The sequence below is a fragment of the Myotis yumanensis genome, unplaced genomic scaffold, assembly GCF_028538775.1.
Source record: "Myotis yumanensis isolate MYYU_CA2020_CCGP unplaced genomic scaffold, mMyoYum1.0.hap1 SCAF_20, whole genome shotgun sequence".
NCBI lineage: Eukaryota > Metazoa > Chordata > Mammalia > Chiroptera > Vespertilionidae > Myotis > Myotis yumanensis.
This window is the reverse complement of record NW_027223771.1, coordinates 2,885,309-2,912,485: the sequence shown is the minus strand read 5'-3', so window position 1 is coordinate 2,912,485 and position 27,177 is coordinate 2,885,309. Positions and strand designations below refer to the sequence as shown.

General features: G+C 50.2%; 1 long non-coding RNA gene across 1 annotated transcript in view; it reads right to left on the bottom strand.

The window, feature by feature from the left end:
* The window catches only part of LOC138998445 (uncharacterized), a 269,512-nt gene that overhangs the window by 150,883 nt on the left and 91,452 nt on the right, over positions 1–27,177 (bottom strand). Inside the window, exon 2 of the long non-coding RNA XR_011469165.1 lies at positions 12,348–12,419. This is a non-coding gene — a long non-coding RNA (uncharacterized lncRNA). The remainder of the gene's footprint in view (positions 1–12,347; positions 12,420–27,177) is intronic.

Below are 27,177 nucleotides of genomic sequence, written 5' to 3'. Positions count from 1 at the left end.
TTCCGTAATTGAAATAAATAATTTCCATATGAGACTTTTTTTTTTTCTTTTCTGTTCCATTTAAATGTATTAATAGGATGGATGCTACCCATGGCAGCTCAGGCAAGGACACTTCATTTAAGAGCTGAACGCTGTCCTATTTGTCTTCCACACACGGGATTTCCCATGAAGGAGAAACATGGACGCATTCCAAAGAGACCCCTTCCGACTGTCATAAGTGGTTCCAAGTCTCAAATCACTGAGAGACACGGCCCTCCTACAAGTCGCCATATGTGGAGAGCGGCTACAGTGTTTGGACAGGTTCAGGCCTTGGACTAATGAGAGGGCACAGTCCTCTCATGGCCACATGCAAGTCCCAGCTTGGAGGGCTGGGCCCTCCCAGCACAATTATAGCCAACAGCTATAGCTGTAAGCTGGAACCTATGGTCTGAACACGTGGCCCCACGTGTCTGAGTGATGTGGGCTTGGTAGAGTTCAGGTGCATGTAATTGAGTAGGATCGAAACCCACGAGAATGTTGTAAACATCTTGACCACGCCCTTACTTTGCCTCGTGGCATCTGCTATAAAATAAAGACACAGCTTGTGGGCGCTGGCGCTGTCTCTCCATCTGGGTCCGACCCAGACTCAGCTTTCATTCTCTTGTCTGTCTTTTCTCAATCCTTCACCGCCCCCTCTCAGGTTCACCCTTGGCCGTGCTGGCTCAGCACAGCCATAAACACCCGATCCTGAGCGCAGAGCTTTGTGTGCGAAACGGCATCCCACACGTACTTCATCCGGGGGTAGACGAGGGTCTGCCCCCCTCCACACACAGTCCGCGTTGCTTCCTAAACCTCATTAGATGGGTTATCATGCTTCGCCACAGGAATTAATTTCATGCTAATCACACATGGCAGGGACTCTCCAGGCCGCCCCACAGAAGCAAGGGTCTTGCAAATGAGTAGCTCTTCCTCTTTGGCGAAGGTGTGGGAGAGGCCAGACGCGAAGGCATCGCTGGGCCCCCCGGTGATGTGTTCGGACTTGCTAATGAGCTCAGAAGTCTGGTTTTATCATTTCATCGGAAGATGGTTTGGGGGCATAAGCCGTCCGGGGGGTCATCCATTCTGACTCAGCTGATTAACGCTGGGCTTGTCAGATAATTGGGGAGGTCGAAAACACAGTGTCGCGTCTTTCCTCCTCGAGCTAGAATTAGTGTCAGAAAAAACGTCTGAGAGATGTTCCCGGGGCGTCTTCCTGGAATCTGGCGTATCTGAATTTGGATCGGTGGGTGGTGCGCGCCCTGGCTGTGCGGCCCCGGGAAAGAGCTTATCTTTGTGGATCTAAAGTTCCTTCTCTGTGAAAATTGAAAGAAAAATGCCTCTCTCCAGGGGAAGAACCAGGCAGCACACACACGCGTTGAGGTTACAGACCACGGAGGAAGGAAGACCTCAAGCAAATGGAACCAGAAATGAAATGGGCTGCCCAGCACGCAGCAAGGGGACAAGACCAAGACTCAATGTCTAAACTAACTGGATGCTTTTTTTAAAAAAAAATTTTTTTTTAATCGATTTCAGAGAGGAAGGGAGAGGGAGAGAGAAACATCAATGATGAGAGAGAATCATGGATCGGCTGCCCCCTGCACACCCCTTACCGGGGATCGAGCCCACAACCCTGGCATGTGCCCTGACCGGGAATCGAACCTGGGACCCTTCAGTCCACAGGCTGACGCTCTACCCACTGAACCACACCAGCTAGGGCTAACTGGGATACTGGCATGGGAGCCGGGAGTGGGTGGGAATGGTCCAGGGAGAGAGGACGATTCGATGGGCAGTCAGGATTCAGGCAAACTCCAACAACCTGACAAGAAGTCCAATGAAGACATGGTGCGCGTTGGTTTTATTTCTTCAAGTGACTAGTATTTATTGAGCACCTACTATGTGATGGGCACAGAGTTCGTTTCAGAGTTTACAGTGGGGAACAAGAGAGCTTACGCACAACTGGGGGGCGGCAGGTGGGGAGACGGGACGGCACCGGCTATAGCATGAGACGACCTGGTGGGCTTGCCTGTTACCAGGAGGGTCTTGGGTTGGAAGAACTTTGGAGGGAAAAAAGGGGAATCAAGCCCGACCGGTGTGGCTCAGTGGTTGAGCATCAACCTACGAACCAGGAGGTCACGGTTCGATTCCCGGTCGGGGCACATGCCCGGGGTTGCGGGCTCCATCCCCAGTGTGGGACATGCAGGAGGCAGCCGACCGATGAATCTCTCTCATCATTGACGTTTCTATCTCTCTCCCTCCCTCTCCCTTCAATAAAAATATATTTTTTAAACAAAGGCGGGGTGGTGGCAATCAACTGCTTCTTTTCTAGGACAAGAGCAAATTAGCTGCCACCTGCCCTGTGTGGCCTCACCAAGGTCACAGGTCTGGCTGGCGGCCAGCAACTGTCTCGATGTTCCTGTCTGGCCAAAGCAGGAAATCAGAGAGAGATCTTTCTGGCCCTAGATCCTCCTCTAGAGATTAGAGAATTCCTCATGCCATTCTGTCCTTTCTGCCGCGGTCAGAGCTTTCTCTTTGCCAGCGAAAGCCTCGGGGCTGTGTGCGGGCCACCCACAAGCAGGCGGGGACAGGTCACGGATGTGGGGACGTGCCTTTCTCAACAGCCCCTCCTGACACCGCCGTGGCATTCTGTGGGAATGCACATTTAAAATTCTCTCTGCGTTCATCCGTACAAAATGGCAAGACCGCCCCAGCCGGTGTGGCTCAGTGGATAGAGCGTCGGCCTGTGGACCAAAGGGTCCTAGGTTCGATTCCGGTCCAGGGCATGTACCTCGGTTGCAGGCTCCTCCCCGGCCCGGGACCTGGTCGGGGCGAATGCAGGAGGCAACCAATCGATGTGTTTCTCTCCCTAAAAAAAAAAAAAAAAAAAAAAATCAATGGAAAATTATCCTCGGGTGAGGATTCACAACAACAGCTGCAAAAACACAGAATGGCAGAAGAAAAGTAATGGACTCTGACGAAGATGGCGATTATTGAATTTAAGATGCACAGACTGGAACTTAATGGAACAATTCCAGGACAGATAATACTTGGCAGTTAAGATCTGATTGAATGTTCACTTGTTTATTGTTTATACACCTTTAGAAACAGAAACTTGTTATGTAAAAGAAAAAAAAACACATAATGGCAATATCAAAACTGTTACTGAAGCAAAGCTCCCCCCCCCCCCCCCCAACAGAGGTTTCAGAAGGTCAAAGGAGGGGCGCGGTCAGAGGATCACAGATGGGAAGGTGGGGGTCGGGGGAGTTTTTGAATTACCACAGACCCTCATCATGGGTGCGATGACGTCACACTGGGGAGGTGAATGGTGAAGTGCTCATTCCACTGAGGTGTTCACTCTTTCTCCCCAACCCCCCCCCCCCCCCTTCCTGCAGACAACCAGCCTTGCTCTCATCTCTCAGGGAGGGTCCTGGGCAGGGCAAAGGCGGGGTCTTCCTGTGGGGCCTGCTGGCATTGGTTACCCAAGGGAGCTGGGAGAGTCCGAAATATCAACCTCTTCAACAGCAACGCATGAAAGGAGACTTTTCTGGAAACTGAGGGGGGGAGGAGGGGGAGGAAGGGGTGGCGTGGGGGAGGGGGAGTGCCTTTTGTTTTCTCAACAGCACAGGCCAGAGGAAGGGAGACTGGGGGTTCCTGGGGGCACACAGGGCCCAGGCAGCGGGGAGCCGGCCCAGGGTTCGAAGGTCGGCGGGGAAGGCAGGCAGAGGCTGGGGCCCGAGGCCCTGTGTAGACCAGGAGGCAGACAGCTCCGCGGAGCCGGAGTTTCTGGAGTCTTGGTGCCACTGGGAAGGGCCGGATGCTTGGGGAGGAGGGGTCAGCATGCCAACTGCTATGTTCAAAGACGGCTGCTTCTCCCCTGGGCTCGTGGCCTACGGTTCGCTGGGGACCCCGGGGACCTGGCCGTGTGCCCCCGTGGGTCCCGACAGCACCCTGGGAGGGGGTCACACCATCAGGAGGAGGAAGAGTGGGCCCTAGGGTCACATGGGACACCACACCCATGCGTGTCATTGTGTCATTCCGCCCCGGTGGCCCTGCCTTCCTGCCGGGGTGACGGATGGATCACGCCCCAGAGAGCCCCGAGGAAGCAGGCCCTGGTCAACGCCTGTGAGCAAAGAAACGCGCCAGGTTTCCGCCTTTCCTCCTCTGTCCAGGCCCTGCTCCTCCGCCGGGAAGAGAGAGAACAGATCGCTGCCTCTGTAACAGCCGGCTCAGCCCTCCCTCGCTCACTTCCTCCGCATCTGCATGTGAAAATGACCTTTCCCGGCTCCCAAACTGCTGTGTGCACAGGCAAGCAGACAGGCCCCAACTCTGGGGCTGGAGCAGACACCGGCATAAAAGGCAATTACCATTTCCGGGCCGACGCTCTCCCGGTGGCCCTGTGCCTCGCACATCAGAGTGAGCCGCCCAGAAACCACAGGCCAGAAACCACAGGCTGGCAAAGCGTTCATTTCACCTCTAGCTCGGGCCCTGGGCGAGAAGCAGGTACTGCTGCCCTCGGACGCATCCGCCCAGACCTCCACCCGCCACTCCATGCCCCGTGTCTGCCTGGCTCACACCATGGTCTGGCATCAGCTCGGGCAGGATCCCACCATCTACAGAGCCTCCCCCACAGCGGGACCCCGGGCCCACCCTCTGGCTGAATGGCTGTGTCCTCCCTGGTCAGCCCCTGGGAGTTCCCATTCCAGGAGCCGCTTCTCAGAACCCGACTCTCTTCCCCCACAGAGAGTTCTGGATCTCACTCATTCCCTCACACCTCCAGCCTCTGGCTAGGATGACGACAGTGGGGAGTTACTATAGGGCAGGGATGGCGAACCTTTTGAGCTCCGCGTGTCGGCATTTTGAAAAACCCTAACTTAACTCTGGTGCCGTGTCACATAGAGAAATTTTTTGACCTTTGCAACCCTAGTAAAACAAAGACTTATATTTTTGACATTTATTTTATATATTTAAATGCCATTTAACAAAGAAAAATCAACCAAAAAAATGAGTTCGCGTGTCACTTATATTTTATTGATTTTTTTACAGAGAGGAGGGGAGAGGGATAGAGAGTTAGAGACATCGATGAGAGAGAAACATCCATCAGCTGCCTCCTGCACACCTCCTACTGGGGATGTGCCCGCAACCCAGGTACATGCCCTTGACCAGAATCGAACCTGGGACCTTTCAGTCCACAGGTCGACGCTCTATCCACTGAGCCAAACCGGTTTCGGCAATAAAAATATATTTTTAAAGGGTAATAAAAAAAACCACACGCATTTAATCTCAGGCAACTGTGCCACTGCTGCCTGGAACACACCTCGCCATCTCCCTTCCAAGATGTTGTCGTCTCTACAAACTCGGAAGAGCCCTGGCGCAAGGACACTGCCCACAGGGAAAAGCATTTCGTCGCGTGATCCACCCCAAATGCCACGTGACGATATTCTCGTTCCCCACGGGATGCAGAGCTTTCACGTATGGGTGTCTTACAAAAAATAATGACTTTTAAACAAACATTCTTATTGACCTCAGAGAAGAAGGGAGAGGGAGAGAGAGACAGAAGCATCAATGATGAGAGAGAATCATGGATCGCCTGCCTCCTGCACGCCCCCTACTGGGGATCAAGCCCGCAACCAGGGCATGTGCCCTTGACCGGGAATCAAACCCGGGACCCTTCAGTCTGCAGGCTGATGCTCTCTCTATCCACTGAGCCAAACCGGCCAGGGCCCCAAAAATAATTATTTTAAATGATTCATTTGAAGTTCAATGTTAACACATTGCGGGACGGATCACGAGGATTCTCACTTCATATTACAGTGTTTTACAAAGTATCCTACTTTAAAAAGATAGTAGCTTGTAAGAACATGTCATAACTTCAAGATGCAATGGGTATTTAACGTTAAGGCATGCCTTTAACATTTATGTAAAACGTTTTTCGTACTCGTTCCATAGAAACTTACCTGGCCACTGGGTAAAGCTAGCAATGAAACTACTGGTCCGCAATGTGTTAAAATAGGAGCTTGAAACACGCACACCCCTAATCCCATGCCCTGCTACATACATTGCTCTGCTCCAGAAACCCTGAATCACTAGCGCCCCCTGGCGGTGGGTTGCATTATTCCAGCGGCGAAATTAACACGTTCATGGTTTGCCTCAGTCTTGCCTGTGTGGGTTGGCAGAAGAACAGGCAGGCTACCATGGCCTTTTCTAAATGAACTCGAGTCCCACGTCCGTCTATAGCTTCCCGCGTGTTACCTGAGGGGGTGACAGGCCCATGCCCAAGGTTCCGCCTAACTGGGTGTCACTGTCATGGGAAGCCAGGTGCCACCCTCCCTCCACCTCCCAGGAATGTAAACGAATGAAATAATTTAATCTTCTGAGACAGATTCAATGAATCTGTTCTACCCAGAAAAGGATAAATTGGAACAGAAAGTACCAAAAAAAAAAAAAAAAAAAAAAGGAATCCCTTTGCTCAGCATGCTATATTTGCCTCTGGACCAGCGGTTCTCAACCTGTGGGTCGCGACCCCTTTGGGGGTCGAGCGACCCTTTCACAGGGGTCGCCTAAGACCAAACTGCATATCAGATATTTACATGACGATTCATCACAGTAGCAACATGACAGTTATGAAGTAGCCACGAAAATAATTTTATGGTTGGGTCACAACATGAGGAACTGTATTTAAAGGGCCAGAAGGTTGAGAACCACTGCTCTGGACCAAGCATGTCAAACTCGCGGCCCACAATGAGTATTTTTGCGGCCCAGCCAATATAATGGTGTGAGCAGTTATTTACAATCGTGAAAAGAAATAAGTCTGTCAGATCTGGAATTACTGACATTCACTGTGGGTCAGTTTTTTGTTTGTTTGTTTTTTAATATATTTTATTGATTTTTTTACAGAGAGGAAGGGAGAGAGAGAGAGAGAGTTAGAAACATTGATGAGAGAGAAACATCGATCAGCTGCCTCCTGCACATCCCCTACTGGGGATGTGCCCGCAACCAAGGTACATGCCCTTGACCGGAATCGAACCTGGGACCCTTCAGTCTGCAGGCCGACGCTCTATCCACTGAGCCAAACCACTGAGCAAAACCAGTCAGGGCTGTGGGTCAGTTTTGAAAGTGATCACTGCGAACAACACTTCCCCCGAAGTAGGAAAGATGGTAGCAGAGAGGAGATGCCAAGTGCCAGGAAGAAAACATGCATTTTATCATTGCTCCTGTGCTGCTTTTTATATATACTATACTTTTCGAAATAAACCTACGTTTCTATGAGAATGAAAGCTTTTGGGGTTTTTTTTGCGGCCACGTAAACTTAAGCCTTGTTTATTGGGCCCGTGTTAGCCTTTGGACATGCTTGTTCTAGACTGAAACCAGAGAGCAGACTGAAAACTGGCTGTTAACACGTTACAGTTGGAAACTGTGGACAAGGAGGAAGAGGAGGCCAAGGGAGAGGTTGTTGTGGCTGAAGTTGGTGGTGGTTTTCAAAACCTCGATCCCGTGGCTATTTCAGCAACACTTCCTCGGAACCCACGAGTCTTCCCGGGAAGAGCGGGGCGGGGGGGGGGGGGGGGGGGGGGCGCCCCCAGGGGCCCTGTGGTTCATTCCCTCCCAAACTGAACTCAACCTCTGGGACAATCTGGGGAACCGGAAATTCTTTTCTTTAATCCATTTGATAAAAGAAAAGGCAAATTCCAATAAAACAAGTTCCTGTGAGAGATGGTGGGATTGGTGGATTGAACCACTGAAATGGTAGAAAAGAAATTTTTAAAAATAAATCTTTATTGTTGAAAAGTATGACCTATGTCCCTTCCCCCCCACCCCCCCATTGGCTCCCTCCAGCCCACCCCTGCCCCCCACCCCAGGCCTTCACCACCCTATTGTCCGTGTCCATGGGCCATGCATCTATGCACACAAGGTCTTTGTTTGATCACCTCCCAGCCACCACCCTCCCTCGCCTTCCCTCTGAGATTCCGCACTCTGTTCCATGCTTCCATGTCTCTGGATCCACTCCATTCATCAGTTTACTTTGTTCATTGGATTCCACATATGAGTGCGATCATGGGATACTTGTCTTTCTCTGACTGACCTATTTCACTTAGCGTGATACCCTCCAGGTCCCTCCATGCTGCCTCAGAGGGTAAGAGATTCTCCAAAAAGGAATGTTTAAGGAGGCTGAATGACAAGGATAAAGAGAAGGAGAGCGAGTCACCGTGGAGACAGAGGTCGGATGGAGGGGTCGGGCTGGCCCAGCAGAATCCTGGGACCTTGGACAGCAGGACAGGCACCCCAGCTGGGAGGGGGAGGCAGACGCCTGGACGTTCTCTCTGGTCCTGAAAGGAAGGGGCTTTGGACCCCAGGGCCCCACCCAACCCCACACAGCCACTGCCACTCTCTGACTCCTCAAGGTCTGAGATCATTCTGGAAAAACGGAAGCACAGAAACCCTGGCTCAGGGCACTGGTCACAGCAGTGTCAGGTAGAGCCCTGGAATCAGGGACCAGAGAACAGGCTGCACCTGAAAAGTGGGGAGACTGCCTGCCAGCCCTGCAGGTTGCCATGCCCCCCCCGCCCCCCCTCCCCGCCCCCCTGTGCCACTGGCACCTGCGGCCAGGCGAGCAGAAAACCCACACAAGGGATTTCCTCCTCCAAACGCCTTTCTCGGTATTTAGCTTTTTTCCTAATTTAGGTAAATATTTATGAAAAGTATCACGATATGCCCAGCTGGTGTGGCTCAGTGGTTGAGCGTCAAGCTCTGAACCAGGAGGTCACGGTTCAATTCCCAGTCAGGGCACATGCCTGGGTTGCGGGCTGGTCCCCAGTAGGCGGCGTGCAGGAGGCAGCCAATCCATGATTCTCTCATCGTTGATGTTTCTATCTCTTTCTCCCTTTCCCTTCCTCTCGGAAATCAATAAAAAAATATATTTTAAAAGGATCATGATGTGCATGGAGGAGGTGGCTGTTCAGAATATGTAATACCTGATAGTATATAAAGAGATACCGTGTGTATCAGAGTTAAAATTTCATAATCGTGAAATGGGACCCCTTAGTCGTCCTCCCCCCCCCCCCCCCCCGCCCACCTCTTGGTGGGGATGATAAGACAATTGAAAGTATAGGCTTATATAGTCTGAGGTTAAGAAAAGAGAAAACACAAAACGTATTCATATTAATCAGAAGCTAGATCAATGTATCCCTAAATCGCTTAGTTCAAACTTGCCCCTGACAAAATCCGGCCACGTCGAAGTTGTATCTCTTTTATATATATACATATATGTATATATATAATTGATTTTTACAGAGAGGAAGGGAGGGGGATAGAGAGCCAGAAACATCGATGAGCAAGAAACATCGATCAGCCGCCTCCTGCACGCCCCCTACTGGGGATGTGCCCGAAGCCAAGGTACATGCCCTTGACCGGAATCGAACCTGGGACCCTTGAGTCCACAGGCCGACGCTCTATCCACTGAGCCAAACCGGTTAGGACTGAAGTTGTATCTCTTTAGAAAAAGGTTCTTTCGTTGTCTAAAACTGCAACACATACACACACACACACACACACACACACACACACACACACCGTACAGGGGATAACATAATAAGCTCGCGTGTACTCTCCATCCACAAGTAAGCGAGTATTGTTTCTGCCTCTAAACCCAACAGATTTGCTAATTTCTAATTCTCCAAAGGGGCCTTCTGAGACATGTTTTCAACGGCGCCACCTGGTGGCGCCAGCCAGGAAGTGCTCTCTTTTCTCGCTATTAAAACTGACTCCAGGACAAACTCTAGGACAGCGGAGGCATTGGGCCCCTCACCTCCCTCCTTTGCTTTATCTTCTCGCTGGCACCCTCAGCCCCCTTTCTTCCCCACGACAATCGGCGGGTCCTTGAAACTCCCCCGTTTCACTTCCTGGCCATTCTGCTCACGACAGCCATTTTACGGCAAGACTTACAGCAACGCCAGGAAGAAAGGAAACTTGTAAAATAAACTTGGGAAGCATTATACACTGGCAACCGAATCGGCCGTGATGCACAGCGGGCATCGATGCAGGCCACCCGTTCCACGGTCAGCCGCTCGCGATGGCCGCTTTCGCCCGTTCCCTGTGCTTTGAGAGACCTTTCCCTTGCCCCTCCTCCCCCGAAAGGTCTTCAGAAGTGACGGTACTTTCCAGAAGGTGCTGAGGACTCACATCAAGCTAACCTTGCTGGCCATGTAGCCACAACCTGGAGGCCCATCGAGGCCGACCCTTGCTCTGAGTCTTTGAGTTCTGCCAAAACCCAGGTATCAGACACAGAGAAGTTTTACCAGAACTCACAGGCCGGCTACAAGATACCTCTGAATCCAAACACACATCTATATATATAAAAGCCAAGTGATCAGAACAATGAATGACCGGGAAGACTGGTCGCTATGACATGCACTGCGGCAGCCAACCGGCCCGATCGGCTCCCCTCAAACCCTGATCGGGGACCAACCTCTCGCGTCCCCTCTTCCCCACTGGCCTGGCCCAATCGGTCCCCATTGGGGCTGGCCGGCCGGACCCCACCCGTGCACGAATCCGTGCACCAGGCCTCTAGTATTCTTATTTAAAAAAATGAAATGAAATCTTCAAGGAAGCTATGGACTGTGCACCATTGTGGAGAAGATACCAGAGCCATAATTAGTAGGAGTACTTCCCATTTAATGAGCACCTAATCGGCACGAGCTCAAAGTCTTACATTAATTATCTCTAATCCTGCAAGGTTGGCTGAATCAACCACTCTGCACCTCCGTGACTTCAGTAAATATTTCTCTCAACATCACTTTAGAAGTTGCCCTACTAACCGCTCAGGAATGTGGTGAGAGTCCAAAGGGACGGTAGTAACAGCTAAGATGCACCAAATCCTTATTCCGTGCTAAGCATCCTCACACCTTAATTCATTTTATATCAGTGGCGAACCTTTTGAGCTCGGCGTGTCAGCATTTTGAAAAACCCTAACTTAACTCTGGTGCTGTGTCACATATAGAAATGTTTTGATCTTTGCAACCATAGTAAAACAAAGACGTATATTTTTTATATTTATTTTATATATTTAAATGCCATTTAACAAAGAAAAATCAACCAAAAAACTGAGTTCGCGTGTCACCTCTGACACGCGTGTCATAGGTTCGCCATCACTGTCTTATATGGTCACGACCCACCGATGAAGCGAGTATTATCAATATGCCCCATTCGTAAGTGAATGCTGAGATACAAAGATATTGAGTAACTTGCCAAAGGCCACAGTCAGCAAGTGGACCCAAAAAGTCACACGCCAGAACTATGTTCTTTTGGCAACTCATCGTGACTACTGTTTTGATGACTAATTTTTTTAAAAAAATGATGAGTAAAGTCGGCAGTAAAGACTTCCAAAAATTCTCTTTTCCATAGAAGGAATGAGAACGTTGACAAAAACCGACAGTGTCAATCAACTGTTTTCAAAACTCCAGAAATTCATCCAAGGCTCCCAGCCACTGGCAAAGCATGTATTTTAAAAAAAAAAAACAGCCAAGAGCAGTGAGCGTGGTGGTTTTTCACTTGCATTAGTGCCATGGCTCACTCTCCAGTTCTGCAATGGCCTTGAGAAGTGACAACCCACCTTCCCAGGGAAGCCTAGGAGCCACCAGGGGGAGCTACGCCAAAGCCTCCTTTTCCAGGAACTGTTGGTCCCTGGCCTGTCTGGTGCTTTTTTTTTTTTGGGGGGGGGGGAAGACTCTACTTAAAAGGCTATTTTGTATTTAAACCTTCTTAGAGATTTACTGGCTTCAGGCACTAGAGGAAATCTGCCCCCTCAGCTGACCACCAAGCAAACCACGTAGAGACTTCAGTGGCCAGAAGACTAACAGCTGATTTCTCATCAGAAGCCGTGGAGGCCAGAAGACATTGGATGACATATTCCAAGGGCCAACAGGAAAAAAAAATGCTGACCAAGAATTCTATAGCCAACAAAATTATCCTTCAACAATGAAGAGAAATTAAGACATTTCCACACCAGCAAAACCTGAATTTGTTGCTAGACTTGCTCTATAAGGTATCCTTCAGACTGAAATGAAAGGACATTAGGAAATAATTCTTTATCTCCGGATTAAAAAAATAAAGTATATCAGGAAAGGTAACTATAGACATACCTCAGAGATATTTTGGCTTTGGGTCCAAACCATCACCATAAAGCAAATATCACAATAAAGTAAGTCACGCATTTTTTGGTCTCCCAGTGTACATAAAAGGTATGTTTACACTCCACCATAGTCTATTATGTCTGCAACAGCATTAAAAAATATATATATACATACACTAATTAAAAACTGTTACTATAAAATTCTTACCAGTATCTGAGCCATCAGCAGGTTGTAGGGTCTTGCCTGGTGGAGGGTCTTGCCTCGATGTCGATGAAATATCTGCAAAGCACAATAAGGCAAAAGTCAGTGAAAGAAGGTACACCTGTCCATAGGTAAATATAAAGAACAATGTAAATTTAATTCGGTTTATAACGCTCTGTTTCTCCTATCTGATTTAAAACAATAACTACATAGTCATAAGGATAAGTCTGCATTGATGGACACACACATGTAAAGTTGTCATTTTTATGGTAATAACAGCAAAAAGGAGGAGCGAGGGATCACAGCTACATAGGAGAGAAATCTTTGTGCAACTTTCAACAAGTCTTTTCATGAGAAAGGCACGTCCCTCCTTTCTCCATCGTCTTGCTAACCGGTACCAGGATGTGATGGCCGGAGCCTTGGCAGCCATTCTGGGCCATGAGGAAGCAGCCTGGGAGGCAGACAACTTCATGGAGCTGCCACCCCTGCCCAGGAACACACACCTCTGAGCTTTCGAAAGAGTGGAAAGTATTTGATGGAGGAGTTTTGTCCTCCTATGAGCCACCAAACCTAATTTGAACCTAATATGGAAGCTTTGCCTCCTACTGTACAAACCTATTCCTATAGAAGGCCTTGTCACACCCACTCTCTTGTTTGATCCTCGCGACAACCTTAGCGACAACCTTAGCGATATGCGCGTAAAATCCTTTTGTAAAACACAGATGGAAAGACGGTAAGGGGCCCACCGCTGGCTGAAGGCCAGAGGCAGGGGTGAGGACTCAGATGTCTGGCCCTGAGCCCACGTCCCAGCTCAAACTCAGTATTGAACAGCCCCAAGCTGGCGAGGCTCAGCCCTGACCTGACTGCTCCCCAGCCCCTGAGACGACCTGCATTCTCCAAGCACCATCTGTACACCATTAGAGGAAGCCCCCCCACCCCCCGATCCCGCTGCAGCCCACACGTGTGCACGCACACACGCACACAGGCCTTCCCTGCGTCACAGCCGAAAGCCATGCTCTCTGCTTTCATTCAGTGTTGGAGTAAGAAGGTGCCCAGGGCAGCCTTTCACCATTGGTTATTACAGATCCACAGTGGCCCCTCGTACCAGCCACGGGGTCGTGAAGACGCCTGCGTCCTGGTGCCTGGGAGCATTTCAAGGGTGTGGGGTGTGGGGTGAGGCCATGCCTGCTGGTGTAGGTCTCGGTCAGCCCAAGACGACACAGTCTGGACAGAGCAAGACCCTCCTAGCATCCTCTGTGCTGTGTCTTTTTTTAAATTATTTAAAATATTTTTTTATTGATTTCAGACAGGAAGGGAGAGGGATAGAGAGGGAGAAACATCAGTGATGTGAGAGAATCACTGATTGGCTGCCTCTTGCACGCCCCCCACTGGGGATCGAGCCCACAACCCAGGCATGTGCCCTTGGCTGGAATCGAACCTGGGACCCTTCAGTCCATAGGCCGATGCTCCATCCACTGAACCACACCAGCTAGGGCTTTTTAAAAATTTATTTTAAATCCTCACCTGAAGATATTTTTCCATTGATTTTTAGAGAGAGTGGAAGAGAGAGGGAAAGACAGAGAGAAATATCGATGTGAGAGACACACATCGACTGGTTGCCTCCTGCACGCACCCTGACCAGGGCCCAGCCTGGGGAGGACCCTGCAACCATGGTACCTGCCCTTGACCGGAATCAAACCCGGGACCCTTCATTCTGCAGGCCCACGCTCTATCCACTGCGCCAAACCGGTTAGGGCCGTACAGTGTCTTGAGGCAACCACACCCCCACCCAGCTTCTTTGAGTCCATTTGCTTACGAGCTGAAGTCCTAGGGAGTCTGCAGGATGTTCAGTGAGATTCAATTCCAGGCAAGATTTAGAATAAAAGAGCTCTACTCGAAGCAGATGGAGACACTGGGGAAGGTAGCCTGAGCAGGAGCAAAGGCCAAACCACGGAGGTAGGAGTGGGGCACGGTGGGCCGGGGAGTGGTGCAGCGAAGAAAGGACCGAGGGTCAGGGAGGACCCCGGTCTGGACACGAGGGAGCTTCCCGGACGTGCCTGGAGAAGCTGGGATGAATTAGCCGCCTATGCAGGGGCCAGGAATTAATCCTCCTAATGGACTCCACATTATTCCTCTCCTCATTAGCGTTCTTTACCCAGTTTGTGGCCTCTTCATTTTAAGAGAAATGTCAAGACCTGGAGATGCTCCAGGGAAAAGCCATAAAAATGATGAAAGGGCAGGGAAGCGGGTCTCAGAGAAGGTGAGCGGCGTGGGAGCGACCGGAGAACACCAGGCCGCGCGTGACTCTCGCCGTGGCCTTTGTCTGAACAGAAAGGCCAGGAGCATGCGAGCCCCAGGACACGCACCCCACGCCCGTGGCCCCGCTGGCCCCCAATGTCAGCGTATTTCGAAAGAGCCTCTTTTAAAAGCTCTTTTTTTTTTTTTTTTTTGCTTTTTCCCCCACGTCCATGCAGGCGGTGTTGTGTGAGCCCAGCCTGAGTCTAAATCAAGCGCAGACATTCGCCACCTCCTGCAAGTGCTCTCTCCCATGTGTTGGCCCCTGGCTTGGGGTTCCATCCACTGAAATGAACACAGAGACTGGCTGAGTCTAACATTTTAGGTAAAAAGAGGGTGAAAGAGACATCAGAATTCCCAGATTGGTTTCTGTGGGGTGGGGGGGGAGACAAAAGGAGGGGGAGGAAGGAGAGGAGAGCACAGCTTTCTGCACCCGCTATGGTCCATGTCTTAGGTGGGCAGGGCCCCCCCCAGGGGAGTAGACATAGAATTCCATGAAGCTGATAAAAACCTATGCTAGCCCTGGCCGGTGTTGCTCAGTGGATAGAGCATCCGGCTGCAGACCAAAGGGTCCCGGGTTCAATTCCGGTCAAGGGCACGTACCTCGGTTGCAGGCTCCTCCCTGGCCTGGGCTCTAGTCGGAGCTCATGCAGGAGGCAACCAATCGATGTGTTTCTCTCACATCGATGTTTCTGTCTGTTTTTCCCTCTCTCTCCCCCTCTCCCTAAAAATCAATGGGAAAATATCCTCAGGCGAGGATTAACATAAAAATAAAAGCAAGCCCTAACCAGTTTGGCTCAGTGGACAGAGTGTCGACCTGCGGACTGAAGGGTCCCAGGTTCAATTCCAGTCAAGGGCATGCACCTTGGTTGCGGGCACATCCCCAGTAGGGGGATGTGTGCGAGGCAGCTGATCGATGTTTCTCTCTCTCATCGATGTTTCTAACTCTCTATCCTTCTCCCTTCCTCTTTGTAAGAAATCAATAAAATATATTTTTAAAAAAGAATAAAAGTAAGTAGAAACCTATGCTACAATATGAGCATACGCAGAGAGACAGCTCAGAGCTGCAAGAGGAAAGAGGAATAAAAAATAATGGCATCGAGCACAAAACATCTGTCCCAGAGATGCTGCACATCCATGAACCATGAGCCCTAAGCTCTACCAGATGCTTCTCGGCGACCACCACCAGCAAGAGGAAATCTGAGCATCTCTGAGACTCACAGAAGCCACAAGACGAGAAAGCCCCACACCCTCAGAGCAGGCTTGTCAAACTCAGGGCCCGCGGGCCGCATGCGGCCCACGAGGAATATTTCTGCGGCCCAGCCAATATAACGGTATGTCAGAAACATTTTAATAAAAATTCCGTCACTTAATTTTTACAATATCCTGTTATACATCATTATTAATAACACACTACCATGTTCGCTGATGACTGGTTACTATCTTCGAGCTGCATTCATTTCCCTTACACGCCTTATGCGCAGGCACACCATTTCTCCCCACTGATACCAGCAGCGAATATTTTAGCAGCCGAGGGCCACGTCATTAGTCCTGGACTGACTTGTTTGGTGTGCGCCACAGGAAATAGGTCGCTTTCGGAGACCAAGAAAAATAGGTTTATTTGCGTGACGCTTATTCATTTGTGCCGTTACTCGGTGTCTGGTGAGTTGATGTTCAAGAAAAAAATATTAATTTTTATTAAACTGTTCTGGCCCCTTGCTCATAAGTGAGTGATGGTTAACTGTTTATGTTAACCATCACTCACTTATCTCAGCCCTTTGCACTAAGCATGTCTCTGTGGAAACAAACCTACGTTTCTATGAACATGGAAGCTTTTGCTTTTTTGCGGCCACATACACGAAAACCTTGTTTATTGGGCCCGTGTGAGCCTTTGACATGCTTGGTCAAGGGCATGGCTGCTTCTGTTGGTGGGGAGGCCCCGAAGGGTGTTTCACCCCCCTCCTTGCCCACCCCCACCAGGTCCTGACAGAGGACGGGCCTTGTGAAATGGACAAGATTTCTGGGGGACGTGGGAAGCTCACCCCAGGCCCACAGCGCACGGCAGAAGCAGGCTGAGAGTCTGCACTTTCTCCGAACAGCCCGGCTGCACCTGGAACTCATCCCTGTGGAGCCGTCCCACCTCCAGCTACCCCTCCGCGGAGAAAAACGCCCGAGAACGTTCTCAGAACACCTGCCCACCGGCTGGTAAACGCTTTCGGAAAAACAGCTACAGTCCTTGCGATCACCTGTTGCCTTTTCAAAACGTTGGTTCGGCCAACGGTCTTTTAAAAAGTGCATCGTTTTCACTGGGCTGCGAGGCCTGGCCGGTCGTAAATCAAGCCTTTCGTGCCCATAGTCAGTGTGCTGTGTGTGTGTGTGCTTTTGGGGGAGCGGGGGGTTCATTTCCCCATGTCCCCCCGTCGGCGTTCAGAGAGGCGTATTTACAGAGAAAGCAAAACAGATGATGCGGCTAGGAGGGGCGCTGCAGGAGAGCCACATCTGTGTCCAAGTCCCGCCAGCCCCCAACCCAAGATGGGTCTCCCTGCCCCCGGGAGAGCACCGGGCACTCCCAGCTCCCAGCTCCGGCCCCACATGGACACATCCCCGCACTGGACTGTGGTCCCAGCCCCCCGCGCCCCCCGCCCCCCCAGTGGCTCCCAGCATCTTGCAACCCCGGTCCCCTTCCCCCTGGAGAGTCACCCCCATCTGTTCTTCCCTTCGGGCCTCAGCGCACCCACAGTCCTTTCCAACTAGGGGAGGTCGGGTTCCTCCTCTCGAGCATGGCTCTCATGATATTTTGCTGCTTTCCAAGTTCTTTCATTTTTGTTTTTATTATCTCCCTTTCCGAAGGGCTCCGACTGCTCCCATGAGCCACAGCGTCGATGGTGACCTGTGACGTGGTTTCTGCTCATCTGCCTTCCAGCCTTCAAGTAGGATGACAGGAGCGCTCAGGGGAGGAGGTGGAGCCCAGCCAGTCCCGCCCCCACGCTCTCAAAGGCAAGGGCAAGGCCTCCCACTCCCACCTCCCACGTCATGGAACAGAAAAGCCCTCTCCAGAGGAAGTCCTCCTGCGGCCCGCCACAGGCCACGTAGGTGAGGCCACGTCGTGGGGGAGGGAGGGAGGGAGGGGCGGGGTGGGGAGGAGCAGGGGGCCAGGCTCTGGACAAAGCCACGTGCAAAGTCCCCTCGCCTCTCTCATCCTGGGCTCCACTGTGCTAGCCTGGTCACGACGAGAGGTGAGTGTGGGAGCGCTCATCAGAGTACGCATGATGGTCAAGGCCCACGCGCCAGACACATGTGCAAGGGCAAGGACATGGCAGTTTTGCTGTACGTGACGCTCAGTCAGGCGTACCTTTGTATAACCCAGATATTGACATCGCTCTTTGGCAAGATGCCTCTTGTGTCTGAGTTGGTATGCAGATGTGTTGCTGACCTGCTTTGTGGGGCTCCTGTGAAGAACTGTTTAGTCTGATGGCTCCTTATTCCCAATGGCTACTTGGTCTGCAATTAAGTCTCTCCTATATGCCTACGGCTGCTCGTATCTCCTTCCAGTACCCGGCGTCCATGGAGGTGCAGTCCCTGGCAGGGGAACTGAGGCCCAACAGCGTTTCCCAGGAGGATGAAAGGGGTCCCTGTCTTTGTGGTCTTGAAAAAGAAAAATTGAGGGGTCGGAGGGGCAGCTTGCAACCTAGTTCAGTAGCTGGTTAAAACTGTAGTCTTACCTCCCCACTCTGACGGACTAGGCCGGAGCTGCAGAGCCTAACCCCAGGGCCCCACCACAGCTGACTTGGGCAGAGCTGCAGGGACCCTCAGGGGCCCGCCAGGAGGAGATGTAGAGGCCAGAGCCTCCCCATGAGTTCAATTCAGGCTTTGGGTCCGGAATTCCCCTGGGCTAGGAGAGCTGCGAAATAAAGGTTAAACTTCCCTCCCTCGGAGTGCTGGCTGATGGTTCTCCCGTGCGTTCTGCCACAGCATTCTGGGTTCCTGCTTCATGGACCGTGAGATGCAGGTCCAGGGCCAAGGAATCTGACAGACAACAGGAATCAAACCGCCAGATGAGTTGCCTCCAATCACTGAGCCAAACTAGCTGAGGCCCCCCAATGAGGAGCAGAGCAGCCACCCTACTCTGTCTGTCTGGATCCCTGGCCCACAAACTCCTGGTCGTAACAGCAGTGGCTTTAGGCAGCTACGTTCCGGGCATAGATTTTGCTGCAACACATACAAGAGGCACTGGGAAAATCCTTCACCTTTCCAGGCCTCTATTTCTTCATCTATAAAATGGGGCCAAGGGTAGCATCCATCTATACTAATAAAAGGGTAATATGCTAATTAGACCGGGTCAACCGGACATCTTCCAGACATCCGACTTCCTTCTGGACAAAGGCACGGTGGCGGGGGCCGAGGCAGAGGTGGTTAGGGACGAGCAGGGTGGCAGGGGAGCAAGCAGTTAGGGGCGATCAGGCTGTCAGGGGAGGCAGTTGGGGGCGATCAGCCGGCAGGGGAATGGTTAGGGGGCGATCAGGATGGCAAGCAGGCGAGCAGTTAGGAGCCAGCGGTCACAGATTGGAGAGGGTACAGGCCGGGCTGAGGGACACACCCCACCCCCCATGCATGAATTTCGTGCACCAGACCTCTAGTTTATCGATATTACCTCTCTCAGATGGAATAAATAAAATAATGGTCCCAAAGAACAGCCCAGCGCTCAGGACAAGGTAGGCAATGGGTCCACATGGGTTTTCTTGATAGAAAATAAAATCTATTCGTGGCAGCCATGTGTTAAGCTCCTAATTAAGAGGCTGTCAATCATGGCTGAAGCCTCCTTTATCCCTGGGAGCTGAGCTGAAGTCAAGAGGCTTGAGTGTCTCCCTTGTCAAGCTGGAAAAGGGGGGGAAACATTCACCCCGGAAGCTTCTAGAAAGAGACGCAGCTCCTCCGACACCTTAATCTCAGCCCGGTGAGACCGCACGGCACTTCTGACCCCCGGGACTGTCAGATACCAAATCCGTGTGTTAAGCCACGGAGTTTGTGGGGCCGTGTTACAGCGGCAATATTAAACGCACGCACCTAGGGACATCAAAAATGGAAAATTATCACAAATCGCTCTGCGGCTCTCTCTGTTCGGCCTGTAATCGGTTTCCCATTTAGGCTGGAATTGTTTTTCCTCGCTGCAGAGCGGAGAGTGGCTGCTCACAGACTCATTAATATGCATAAAGGGTGGCATAATTAGTTGCCACAGGTAACCCCACTCTGGCAGTGTGAACTGAGCTAATGCATGCCGCCCGGTGAGCGGGGCAGGGTGAGTAAAAGTCCCCATTTCATACCAGGAAATATTTGAATAATATGGAAATACACTAGATGTTATTAGCAGGGTGTCAGGTTTGACAGTCCGTGTTATTGTGAAAATAAATGAGTTTTGACACAAATAACTTAGGTATGCATTGATTTTTTTTTTTTTTAAGCAAATCCTGGAACAAGATGTTATGTGTTGTGCGGTAGGTTTACAAAGATTTTGATGGCTATTAGGGGAAAATGACGGCGAAGGTTTGCTGATTCGTGTACTCATTAAGCTGCTCTAAGGTGTAACAACCATTACTTTCCCCTGAAATGTATGCTGTGCCTCTTGTATATTTAATTGACTCTAGCAACCCATATTTATGACAATGACGGAAGCTGTCAGCAAGGGGAAGACGGTAAAAGGGAGAACTCAAACCAACATTATCGGTACCAAAAACGGCACATTCTGGCCCGGCCAGCATGGCCCTGTGGTTGAACATCAACCTACAAACCTGGAGGTGATGGTTCGATTCCCAATCAGGGCACATGCCCGGGATGCGGGCTCAATCCCCAGTAGAGAGCGTGCAGGAGGCAGCCAATCCATGATTCTCATCATCGATGTTTCTATCTCCCTCTCCTTCTCCCTTCCTCTCTGAAATCCATCCTATATAATAAAAGCCCAGCAACCAAAAGGCAGAAGAACCGGTTGACCAGTCACTATGACGTGAACTGACCACCAGGGGGCAGACACTCAATGCAGGAGGTGCCCCCTGGTGGTCAGTGCACTCCCACAGTGGGCCAATTCCCACAGGCCACGCCCCCGACCTGTGCACAGGACTTCTAAGTAAAAATATATATATTTTTTAAAAAGTCAACAATTTTTCTAGACCCTCTTTATCGATAATCAATCTGCCTGAAGAAATTTCTTTGCCCTATTTCATTTTCTTTCTTTCGGGACTTTCTCTTTTTGATTTTTTCTTCTGAGACTCTGGTGGCCAGGCAGGATCCAGCGTCCTGGTGGGCACTTCCTGTCACTGGTCAGGGTCCTGGGACTCTCTGCTCAGACACCTCTGGCCTCGGTCCTTGAGAGGCCAAGGAGGGAGGTGATCGGGAGGCATGTCTGCGAAGGTCACTTCTCTGTGGAGAACCTTGACCTCAGCCACCTGCACTCCTCAGACCCCTGGCCAGCATCTCCCGTCCTATTTCATTCACCGCTCATTTCAGCAGCGTGAGGTCGGCGCTCTGCTGGATCCAACTGACAGATGAGGAAACCGAGGGTCAGGGTGCTTGCATCCAGTCCAGTCCAAGGGAGCGTGAATGGCAGCAGGGGATCTGAAGCAGGGCTGTCTGAGCCCCCCAACTCTGCTGCCTCCCAGGATGCGGAACAAATTCCCTATGAAGAGGTCCCTTTATCTTGATCATCTCAAGAGGTTTCTCGCCAAACAGGTTTGGCTCAGTGGATAGAGCGTCGGCCTGCGGACTCAAGGGTCCCAGGTTCGATTCCGGTCAAGGGCATGTACCTTGGTTGCAGGCACATCCCCAGTAGGGGGTGTGCAGGAGGCAGCTGATCGATGTTTCTCTCTCATTGATGTTTCTAACTCTCTATCCCTCTCCCTTCCTCTCTGTAAAAAAACCAATGAAGTACATTTAAAAAAAAAAAGAAAAGAAAATCATCAAAATTGATAAAAGCAAAGCAAGGGCTAATCCATCACACAGATGAACATATACCAGGAATAATATCTTTCATCTCACAGGTAATTAGAATTGCCAGCGGGGGACCTCATGCCTTCAGATTGGTAGGAGTGAGACTCTCTGGGGTGAAAAAGAGTTGACCTAAATATTTCGCTGATGGTTTTCAGGTTAGCCTTGGGCTGTCTGGTCTCTGAGAGGAGGTACCAGGGATCCAAGACAAATGAAAACCTTAGGATTTACCAGCTCCACCCCCACCCCCACCCCCCCACTCCTCCCACCCCCACCCTCCATTGAATGCATGGAGAATGTCTCCAGGCAAAACCCAGGAAGAAAGGAACAAAGGAAATTAGGGGAAGTGTTGGCCACTCCATATTTGCAGCGATTATGCTTGAGATTGACCCCGTGGGGGGAAAAATTTTGCTGATAATATATCCTTGGCATCTCTACCTATGTTTTTTTTTTTTTTTAATTTTTTTTATTGATTTCCGGGAGGAAGGGAGAGAAAGAGAGAGCTAGAAACATCAATGATGAGAGGGAATCATTGATTGGCTGCCTCCCGCACGCCCCCCACTGGGGAACAAGCCCGCAACCTAGGCATGTACCCTTGACCGGAATCGAACCCGGGACCCCTCAGTCCGCAGCCCGACGCTCTATCCACTAAGCCAAACCGGCCAGGGCAACTACCTATGTTTTTATCCTGTCCTGTTCAAGAAGTCCACAGCCCTGGCCGGTTTGGCTCAATGGATAGAGCATCCGCCTGTGGACTGAAAGGTCCCAGGTTCAATGCCAGTCAAGGGCACATGCCTGGGTTGCAGGCTGATCCCCAGTGTGGGGCCTGTAGGAGGCAGCTGATCAATGATTCTCTCTCATCAATGATGTTTCTATCCCTTTCTTCCTCTCCCTTCCTCTCTGAAATCAACAACAAAAAATATATTTTAAAAAAAGAAGTCCACGGGTTTTTTATTGTGTGGTTTTTTTTTTATTGTTGTTAATCCTCACCTGAGGATATTTTTCCATTCGTTTTTAGAGAGAGTGGGAGAGAGAGGGAAAGACAGAGAAACATGGATGTGAGAGAAACACATCGAAGGGTTGCCTCCTGCACGAGCCCCGACCAGGGCCCGGGCCGGGGAGGAGCCTGCAACCATGGTACGTACCCTTGACCAGAATCGAACCCGGGACCCTTTGGTCCGCAGGCGGACGCTCTATCCACTGAGCCAAACTGCCTAGAGGGCAAGAAGTCCACAGCTTCCTTCCCAGCCCTGCTCAGTTTTGGAGTCTGTCTCCCCACCAGCCTGCGGGGTCGGCACACATGAAGTTATGACAAGAGCTTGCCCTAGAACCAGGCTGCCCGGCCCAAGCACAAAGCCACGTGCACCACACTGACAGGCTCATTTAGAAACAAATTAGAGGTTAAGTAAAAAGTGCATGACAGAGGCAAAACCGACTTTCCCTCTCCCCCTTCCTGTCGGTTAGCATTAGAAAGTGCCTCGGAGCCGCGTGTGTCAAGAATATGAACGCGAGATGTCACTTGGGCTGCCTCTAATTGAAGCCAGGATAAATGGAGTGGAAAGGCAGCGTCTAATCCAATCAAAACATGAAAAAGGTATTTTGACATGTAAATTGCCAACTTCCTGTGTATTTTGTCTCCCCAATTACACCCTCCCCTGTCATGTTGTTTTTTTTAAAAAAAATTGTATCTTAATCTCCCAGCCTCCTAATAATTATGTCATCATTCTTGGGGCCTAAGCGCTGTGTAATGGTATTTTATGGGATATGTCACTCATTATTAGCTGAACTCACTCGCTGTCCCCAGTGATACCATATCTCATGGTGTTCAAATATGCCTGGTGTCAGCTCCCGCTCTGCACACGCTGTAGCCGGCCGCGCTCTGCTTGGCGGTTACGGGGGAGTGCGTGCGTAGAGCACTTTTGGACAGTTAATCCGGCTCATCAGCATTTTACATGGGGGCTACCCGACACCTTTTTTTCTTTAATGGGATGGGCGACTGGTCTCAAATACAAATCGCTCGTCGCTGCTGCGCATTGGGAAAACGCCACGCACGGAGATTTTACTGCTGCTGTGGAGATCACAAAAAAAGTCAGATAGTGAAAAAAAAGAAAAAGAAAAAAAACAGTCAGTTTGATATGCAGAGAGCGGTCACCCGTACTGGTGGGAAGCACGAGTAAATAATATGACCAGTTGTTTCCAAGCCAGAGAAAAGCTTAAAGATCAGCTGTCCTAGGCCCCTGGATTCACAGGTGAGAAATACGACAGCTCCCAGGTAAGAGAACTTCTCTAGGTCTCTCTGTTCCTTAGAGGCAGAAACAGAACGAGGTTCCCCAGAGCACCAACTGGGCTCCACCAGGTCCTGTCAGCCTCTGCCCAGAGCCCCATTCTAGAGCCACTTACATTCTAGAGCCCCCTTGCGTCCTAGAGCCAAGTACATTCTAGAACCCCCTTGCACCAATCGCATTCTAGAGTCCGATTGCATGCTAGAGCCAATTACATTCTAGAGTCCCCTTGCGTTCTAGAGCTAATTACATTCTAAAGCCTCATTGCGTTCTAGAGCTAATTACATTCCAAAGCCCCATTGCATTCTAGAGAATATTTTTATTCACTGTTGTTGACAAATATGCCAGGAGATAAGCAGCATGGTCGAGTCTTACATCTGAATTTATTACATATTAGCTATGCTAGAATAATATTTTAACTAGCACCAAAACAATACTTTAAATGGCACCTGATTTCCTTCCCAAGAATGTAGACTGTCCTAGAAATGTTATGACTCCATTTCCTCCCATACTTAGAGGGGAAAGTATGACAGTCAGACACTCCATCGGAACATTGACAGCCACTTTTAAAATGTTTAGTTACACTTCACGCCACTCCAAAAAGGCTACAGAGGTCACTGACGCTACAGGAAAGAGGGGGGAAGAAGATGAGAAGAGAGGAATCAGGAAAAGAACACACAGCAGGGCAGTGAGAAATAAACCTAGACATGAGCATGTTATCATTTCTTCACCAAATTAAAGTGCAAAATAAAATGCACAACTTGGCCGGAAACACGGCACCCTGAGCTGGCCTGTCAGTCCTGGGGTCTCCCAGGTCCCAGGGATCGGACTGTCCATCGCATCTGATTCACAGCCTCTGGACTACATTTCCTTTCTCCCCTGGGCTGACTCATAAAGAAGTATGCGCGCCAGGGCTTGGGGACGCGGAGGCCGGCTGCCGGCTGGCTCCATCTGCGTTCCTCTACTCCCATCTACTGATAACAGGCTGCTACTTCCCGGCTGCTCCTCCTCTGCCCTTTCCACGTCCGCATGGACCAGAGCATGAGGCCCCCGGCTGCAGTAAGTCACTTCCCCTGGGAGATTTTTCCCATCAAAGCAGGCGTGTGTGTGTGTGTGTGTGTGTGTGTGTGTGTGTGTGTGTGCGTGTGTGTTTTCTGAGAATAATGAACAGTATTCTAGTTTACCGCCTGGTGAATTACTGCTTTCCTGTTATTTATTTCACTTTTGACAATCAGAGAAAAGACAATCATCACTTAGATTTGTTTTCTTTCTTTTGTGGTTGTTATTAATCCTCACCCCAGGATATTTTTCCATTGATTTTTAGAGAGAGTGGATGAGAGAGGGGAAGACAGAGAGAAACATCGATGTGAGAGAAACACATCCATTGGTTGCCTCCTGCGTGCACCCCGCCCAGGACCCGGGCCGGTGAGGAGCCTGTAACCAAGGTACGTGCCCTTGACCGGAATCGAACCTGGGACCCTTTGGCCCACGGGCAACGCTCTAACCATTGAGCAAAACCAGCTAAGACATGTTTCCTTTTTTTTAAAGAGGATGTCAGCTTAATTAGGGGAGGTGGGAATCACACTTTTTGTGTTGGTTTTCAGAGCACATTTGTTACTCTATGTATGTTGCTATCTATCAAGCTTTCTCCTTGTTTTGTTTTGTGTTTGGGTGTTTTGGTTTTGGTTTTAATTACAAAGAGGCATTTTCCCACTGGCTTAAGGGTGAGCACAGCAGTAAATGAGCTTAAGGGGAGGTCAGGATCCACCATGGACATGGACGGGGCTCCCCAGAGGAAAGCCACAGTGCAAGGACTCAACGTGTTACTGAACCTGGGAGGAAGTATGGGCGGGGGTTGCGGGGGGGCGTGCTGTTAGGATGAAAACCTGGGAAAGGATTGTAAGTCCACTAAGTCATCTCACGAATCCATGTCCGATGAAATATTCATGACTTGAGAGAGAAAGTATAGCAAATTTTTTCAGGGCTACCATTTCCATTGTGGGGACCACTTCCTCTCCCCCTGCCCGACCAACCAAATGAGAAGACAATTCACCTTCAAGTTTGGGCCACAAGATGAGCTTGTCTGGAAGAAATGAACTGTCAGTTTTTATCTCGATTCATCACAGGTCTTTAATCAAAGTCGATGTGTCACCTCCCTGATCCCCCCTCCATCAAATGCTGCCCTGAAAATCGCACCAAGCTTCCCTGGGCCCGCGGCTAATTAAAACTCAGCGGGCCCTGGCCAGTGTAGCTCAGTGGATAGAGCCTCAGCTTGCGGACAGAAGTGTCCCGGGTTCGATTCCAGTCAAGGGCACAAGCCCGGGTTGCAGGCTCCTCCTTGGCCTGGGCCCTGGTCAGGGCTCGTGCAGGAGGCAACCAATCGATGTGTTGCTCTCACATCAATATTTCTGTCTTTCCCTCCCCCTTCCACTCTCTCTGAAATCAATGGAAAAATATCCTCGGGTGGGGATTAAAAAATCAACATTCAACAAGTATTTCTGGAGGGAAGCACTCTTTAAGTCAACCTCCGTTCTTTTTAAAATTCAGAAAGGAATTTGCCTCTTCCCGTGTGGCATTCTCTCGACCCTGTTGTAGTTTCTGCCTACCCACTGTTCTTGAATGCCTTTAGCCATTCTTCAAATAGCCATTGCTTTGCTAGATCATCATAACTCACACGGAATAGCCAGGTGTCCTCTGAGCCATTTGTCCTAAATGATGGTACTATTTTATGAAGGACATTGACAAGCAACATGTCTCTGAATTTTGTTTAGCATATTGAACTTAAACCATAAGAACTGGGGGTCCGGTGTCCTCCAAGGTGACCCAAGGGGAAAGGAGACTAGTGGCTATATGCTGAGGACTTACTAAGTGCTAGAGACAGCAACAGACACTTCCCATAAGTTACCCATTCATTTATTTAAAAAGACAAGCATGGACACAATGGTATTCAAAAATAGCCCCCAGGTATGTAAAATTATAGGCAATGCCATGTGATAAACACCAAAATCTGGGTAAACATAGGCTACTTTTGTCATTGAACACTGGAGGAACTAAAATAGGAAGAATAATTTAGAGTAAGAGATGGGGAAATGAGTGCATTCCAGGCAACAAATTGAAAAGATAAATATCCATCTATCTATCTATATAAAACCCTAATATGCAAATCAACCGAACAGCAGAACAACCGGTTGCTATGACATGCACTGACCACCAGAGGGCAGATGTTCAATGTAGAAGCTGCCCCCTGCCCCCTGCTTGCAGGCCCTGACAGGCGGCAGCAGCGA